General features: G+C 40.3%; 1 non-coding gene across 1 annotated transcript; it reads right to left on the bottom strand.

Moving 5' to 3' along the window:
- Nucleotides 1-107, bottom strand: LOC141603289 (small nucleolar RNA R71). Its single transcript, XR_012525175.1, has one exon. It is a non-coding gene; the product is annotated as a small nucleolar RNA R71 (small nucleolar RNA).
- Between the last annotated feature and the right edge of the window lie 6406 nt (nt 108-6513).

Raw genomic sequence — 6513 nt, 5'->3', positions numbered from 1 at the left:
ACTTTGAGGAGCCAAATCACCGGATTCCGTCAACAAGCTCTTTAGAGCTTATATGAAGCGTGGGAGAGGTACAAAGAGTTTCAAAGGCAATGCCCACATCATGGGCTAGGTGATTGGTTTCTAGCTATAACATAGTACAATGAATGTTGTGCCGAGTCCCGAAGGATTCTTGATTCCGCCAACAATGGGCGGTTTGATCAAATTGACACCGATATTGCTCATGCCACGATCGAATCTATGGCGGTCCATGATGCACAATATGTCAATTCCCGAAGTGTGCCACTCAAAGGTAAAGAAGAATCCTCCGACAATTCTGTCTTGTTAGCTCAAATTGCCTTACTTCAACAACAATTGGCGGAACGAGATGCTACAGATTCCTTTCAACAACTCAATGTCGTATCTTCTATAAGTCAAATCATTGTTTGTGATGGTTGCGGGGATGCGGGTCATTGCACCTCTCATTGCCAAGCTACTATTGAGGAGGTAAATGCTTTTCAAGCTCTAAGACAAAGTTCTTATCCACCGGGTACATTTTCAAATACATATAACCCGAATTCAAGATTTCACCCGAACATGTCTTATAGAAGTAATAATGTGCTTAATCCTCAACCCCAACCCCCACCACAACAAAATTCCTATGTCCCTCAACAACAAAAGTATAATCCTCCACCGGGTTATCAAAACCAACAAAGGCCACCACAATACAATTACCAACAAAATCAACCCCCACCACAAAATGGCTAATAAAACAACCAAGGAGGAGGTAAACTTGAGGGCTTGATAGTACAAATACAAAAGGGATTGTTGGCTCAAATCCAAAAAAATGAGCAAGCCCAAAATGCCGCAATCAAAAATGTTGGCTCAACTAGCCTCATCTAGCTCTTCAAGGAAGACGGGTCAATTACCACCTCAAGGTGAGCAACCACATGCTACCCTTAATGTTATCTCCTTAAGAAGTGGTACGAAATATGATGGACCATCCATGCCCAAAGAAGATGAGGAGGTACTTGTTGAGTTGGAGATTTCTCCAAATGGTAAAGAAAGTGAGGATGTTTCGAAGAAGGAGGACGATCCACTTGTGGTTGAGAAAATCAAAGATGTGGAGGATGCTCCTCCAAAGAAAGATGTTGAAAGAAAGGTGCCGGAAAAAGTCAAAGTGCCATTCCCTCATAGATTGGTAAAGCATCAAAAGAATTCTCAATTCGGTAAGTTCATGGAAGTTGTGAAAAATCTCTAGGTAACCGTTCCTTTTACCGAATTAATCACTCAAATTCCATCTTATACTAAGTTCATGAAAGACATTTTAACTAAGAAGAGAACTTTTGACGAAGTTGAAACAATAGCTCTCACCGCCGAGGTGAGTGCTCTTTTGCAAAACAAGTCCCCTCCTAAGTTAAAGATCCCGGTAGCTTTTCTATTCCATGCACAATTGGCACCTATCAAATTGATAAAGCTTTATGTGATTTAGGTGCTAGTGTGAGTGTAATACCTTATTCTATTTGTGCTAAGCTTAATATGGGAGTCTTAAAATGTACTAGTGTCACATTGCAAATGGCGGATCGTTCTATAAAACGCCCTTTGGGAGTTTTGGAGGATGTTCCCGTTAAGGTTGGTAAGTTTTTCATTCCGGTTGATTTTATTGTTCTTGACATGGCCGAAGATGCCCAAATCCCAATCATCTTGGGAAGACCCTTTTTACATACCGCGGGCGCGTTAATTGATGTCAAGAATGGTAAAATTATATTGGAAGTGGGTGACGATAATGTCACATATAATTTAAATAGTGCCATGAAGAGTCCCATGATAGAAGATTCTTGCTATTCTATTGACATTTTGGATGTTGTTGACATTGTCATAGAAGACTCTACACCTCGATCTTTATCTAAAGATCCCTTAGAGGCACTCTTGCTATTGGAATCGTTTGCAGGTGATGTTGAGATTGGAAATGAGGAGATTGATGCTTTGGAGCAAGAATTGGATGGAGAGGAGCTATCATTGGAGGAAAGCTCACACTTTATAGGTTTGGTTGCTACACCTCAAGACCTTGAGGTACAAAAACCCGAACTTAAGCCCCTTCCTTCCAATTTGAGGTATGCGTTTCTAGATGATGAGGAGATGTGTCCGGTAATTGTTAGTACTAAATTGAATGAGAGTCAATTGTCTAAATTGCTTGATGTCTTAAGGTCTCACAAGAAAGTCATTGGATATAAACTTGATGATTTAAAGGGCATAAGCCCCGAATTTTGCATGAATAGAATTAATCTTGAGGAAGATCATAAACCATGTGTCCAAGGTCAAAGACGACTAAATCCTAACATGCAAGAAGTGGTCAAAAAGGAAGTGCTTAAATTGTTGGATGCGGGAATTATTTATGCAATTTTAGATTCTAAATTGGTGAGTCCGGTCCAAGTGGTTCCCAAGAAAGAGGGAACCACCGCAGTCAAAAATGATAAAATTGAACAAATTCCAACTAGAATTTTGACGGGTTGGAGAATGTGTATTGACTATAGGAGGATAAATTTAGCCACCAAGAAAGACCACTACCCATTGCCTTTTATTGACCAAATGTTGGAGCGGTTGGCATGTCATAAGTATTTTTGCTATCTAGATGGTTATTCCGGGTTCTTTCAAATACCCATTCACCCGGATGACCAAGAAAATACCACGTTTACATGTCCCTATGGTACCTTTGCTTACCGTAGAATGCCTTTCGGTCTTTGTAATGCCCCCGCCACTTTCCAACGTTGTATGATAAGCATCTTTTCCGACTTTATCGAGTCTATCATGGAGGTGATTATGGATGATTTTAGTGTTTATGGTTCTTCTTTTGATGCATGTTTGGCTAACTTGTCTAAAGTGTTGAAGCGTTGTGAAGAGGTTGACTTGGTGTTGAATTGGGAAAAGTGCCACTTCATGGTGAATGAAGGAGTGGTTCTTGGTCATATTGTCTCGGAAAGAGGAATTGAAGTGGACCGTGCTAAGGTCCAAGTTATTGAGCAACTACCCCCACCGGTAAATGTGAAGAGTGTAAGAAGTTTCTTAGGCCATGTGAGATTCTACCACCGTTTTATTAAAGATTTTTCTAAGATTTCAAAACCCCTTACGGAGCTTCTTTTAAAGGATGCTCCATTTGTGTTTACTAACGATTGTCTTGAGTCTTTTAATAGGATTAAGAAGGCTTTGATTTCCGCACCTATCATCCAATTACCGGATTGGAACTTGCCATTCGAGCTCATGTGTGATGCAAGTGACTATGTGGTAGGTGCCGTGCTAGGACAAAGAAAGGACAAGGTTCTCCATGCTATCTACTATGCTAACAAAACCTTGGATGCGGCTCAAATCAACTATGCCACCACGGAGAAATAGCTACTTGCCATTGTCTATGCCTTAGACAAATTCCGCTCTTACATGATCGGTTCAAAAGTCATTGTTCATATCAATCATGCCGCACTAAAGCACCTCTTAGCCAAACAAGAAGCTAAGCCAAGGTTGATACGATGGATCTTGCTCTTGCAAGAATTTGATCTTGAGATTAAAGACAAGAAGGGGGCCGAAAATGTTGTTGCCGGCCACCTATCCCGTTTGAAGTTCAATGATGGAGGTATTGAGTTACCTATCGATGATTCCTTCGCCGATGATGTTTTAATGATGTTGGAAGCCAATACTCCTTGGTATGCCGACATAGCCAACTATCTAGTTGGAAGAGACTTGCCACCTAACCTTTCATATCAACAAAGGAAGAATTTCTTACATGATGCCAAGTTCCTTCCTATGGGACGATCCAAATTTGTTCAAACATTGCTCCGACGAGCTATTCCGGAGATGTATCCCATATTGGGATGTGAAAGGGGTGCTAGAAGGATGACATTCTTCTCCTTATGGTGGTCATCATGGACCATCCAAGACCGTTGCAAAGGTGTTGCAATCCAGCTTCTATTGGCCAACTATGTTCCAAGATGCTAAAACTTTTGTAATGGCTTGCGATGCATGCCAAAGGACGGGTTCCATATCAAGGAGGCACGAGATGCTTTTAAATGGTATCTTGGAAGTGGAGTTATTCGATGTTTGGGGTATTGATTATCAAGGACCGTTTCCTTCCTCAAAAGGGAATCGATATATTTTGGTTGCCGTTGATTATGTCTCTAAATGGGTAGAGGCAATTGCTACTCCAACAAACGATACCCGTGCGGTGATCAACTTATTCAAGAAGATCATTTTCCCAAGGTTTGGCGTGCCAAGAGAGGTAATTAGTGATCGTGGTACTCATTTTGGTGAGAAACAACTTGATGCATTATTGGAGAAATATGGAGTCTATCATAGAAGAGGCTTGGCTTACCATCCACAAACTAGTGGCCAAGTAGAGGTTTCTAACCGTGAGATCAAGTCCATACTTGAGAAAGTTATTGCCAAGTCACGAAAGTATTGGAGTATGAAGCTCGATGATACCTTGTGGGCCTACCGTACCGCATATAAGACACTTATTGGTACCTTACCATATAGGTTGGTCTATGGAAAGGCGTGTCATCTCCCCGTTGAGATGGAACAAAAGGCTTATTGGGCGGTTAAGGAGCTCAACATGGACTCGAAGTTGAGTGGAGAAAAGCGGTTATTACAACTCAATGAACTTGATGAATTCCGCTTACAAGCTTATGAGAGCTCCCGTCTTTACAAGGAGAGAACAAAAAGATGGCATGACAAGAAGATCTTGAACAAGGAATTTCAAATTGGTGATAAGGTGTTGCTATTCAATTCCCGTTACAAGCTATTTCCGGGAAAGTTACGATCACGGTGGTCCGGTCCATATACCGTCACAAATGTCAACAAGTTCGGTTCCGCTGAAGTGATGACCACCAAGGGAGAAAAATTTAAAGCAAGTGGCCAACGTTTGAAGATCTACCATGAGATTGTGATCGTTGGTGTGTTAGAGAAAGTGACCATTCAACCTCTACTAAAGAAAGCTTAAACCGACTCAAACTTTTACGTCGTGCGGGACGTTAAACCAGCGCTCCAAGATTTTTAATTGCTTTTATTTATTTCTTTTTTTTAATTTTCCGCAATTTACTGTTTTTTGTAGATTAGAAATAATATACTAGACTTGACGATGTTTCTTTTTGTGATTTATAGGTGAAAATGAAGAAAAGAGACTTAGAGGAGAAAATGACACGCTTCCCCATGCAAGAACCCCGTTCGGGGACGTAGTTTTCGAAAACGGGACGGAATTAAATAAAATACGGAAGCAAGTCAAAAACGGCTTGGACTGGTCAACCCCAATCGAGGTTGCCAGCCCCGATCGGGGACGTGGTTTCGCATTTTCCTGGCATTATTTGGGACGGGTAAAAAAAAAGAGTTCATTCTCTCAAATCCTAAACCCGACGGTACTCCTCTATACTTCTTCTCTCATTTTCTTAACTTTTCTTCACTCAAAATCACTAGGAAACATCTACTTTCTTCATCATTTTGCAAGATTCAATCAACCATTAACATCATCAAGTAAGTTTTCTTCCCTTTTCTCTTTAATTTCATCCATTTCAATCAATTTAATCAAGTTTAGCAAACCCTAACTCAAATTGGGGGAATTTGATTTTGTGCTTATTTGTACTAGAAATTGATTGTAGTATGCTCTATTAATGTTTATAGTATGAATTAGTTCACTAATTCGTTCTATTATGTCTATTTGGATGAATTTTGATTTGCCTTAAGATGAATTTTTGTCTTAAATTTCAGAAAAATGGCACCAAGAAGACCTTCTACCCAAGGTACTTCTAAAAGGAGAAGAGGTGATGCGGAATCCTCCCGGGCTGCGGAGGATGTGCAAATGGAAGAGGTCCCGGAATGGCAAGATTCGGATTTTCCGGGAGTAATTTTTAATTGTCAAAAGCAATATGACATTTGGGTCATCCTACGAAGCAAATGTATGAAACCGACTAAATTTATTAACCAAGCTTCTCTAAACAATATTGGAATTGAAAAGAATGTTAAGACATTGTTTAAAAATCTTGGTATGAAGCATTGTTATACAATGGTTTATAAGACCTTTCCCGAACTCACCCTTGAGTTCTTGAGCTCTTTTGAGTTTCATAGGTCTAAGAAACCCGGTTTTGTGTTTTTTGTGACCTTCCGATTGTTTAATGATGATTATAAGTTGGACCTAGCTGACTTCGCTAATATCTTCCAATTGCCTCATAAAGACTTACCTATTGAATTACCCGATTCTTATAACCCGATTTTGACATGGAATGCCATTTCTCACTTCCCCTTTCAAAGTTGGGACCATTGCCCTCACCAATATATACACTATCCCGACATTCGGATTTGGCAAAGGTTTATGGGATGGACCTTTTTTGGGAGAAATGAGCCTTACTCGGTGAGGAAAGTTGAGGTGGAGATTTTGGGTACTTTCTTGAATGTTAATGGTGATGATAATTGGGGGATCAATATCCCCTACCACTTTGCAGTCCACTTGACCAAACAATGTAACCCAAAGAATAGTTGTATTGTCTTAGGAGGTTTGGT

Source organism: Silene latifolia, chromosome 9, assembly GCF_048544455.1.
Source record: "Silene latifolia isolate original U9 population chromosome 9, ASM4854445v1, whole genome shotgun sequence".
NCBI lineage: Eukaryota > Viridiplantae > Streptophyta > Magnoliopsida > Caryophyllales > Caryophyllaceae > Silene > Silene latifolia.
The sequence above is the reverse complement of the archived record's forward strand: the minus strand, read 5'-3'. Positions and strand labels throughout refer to the sequence as shown.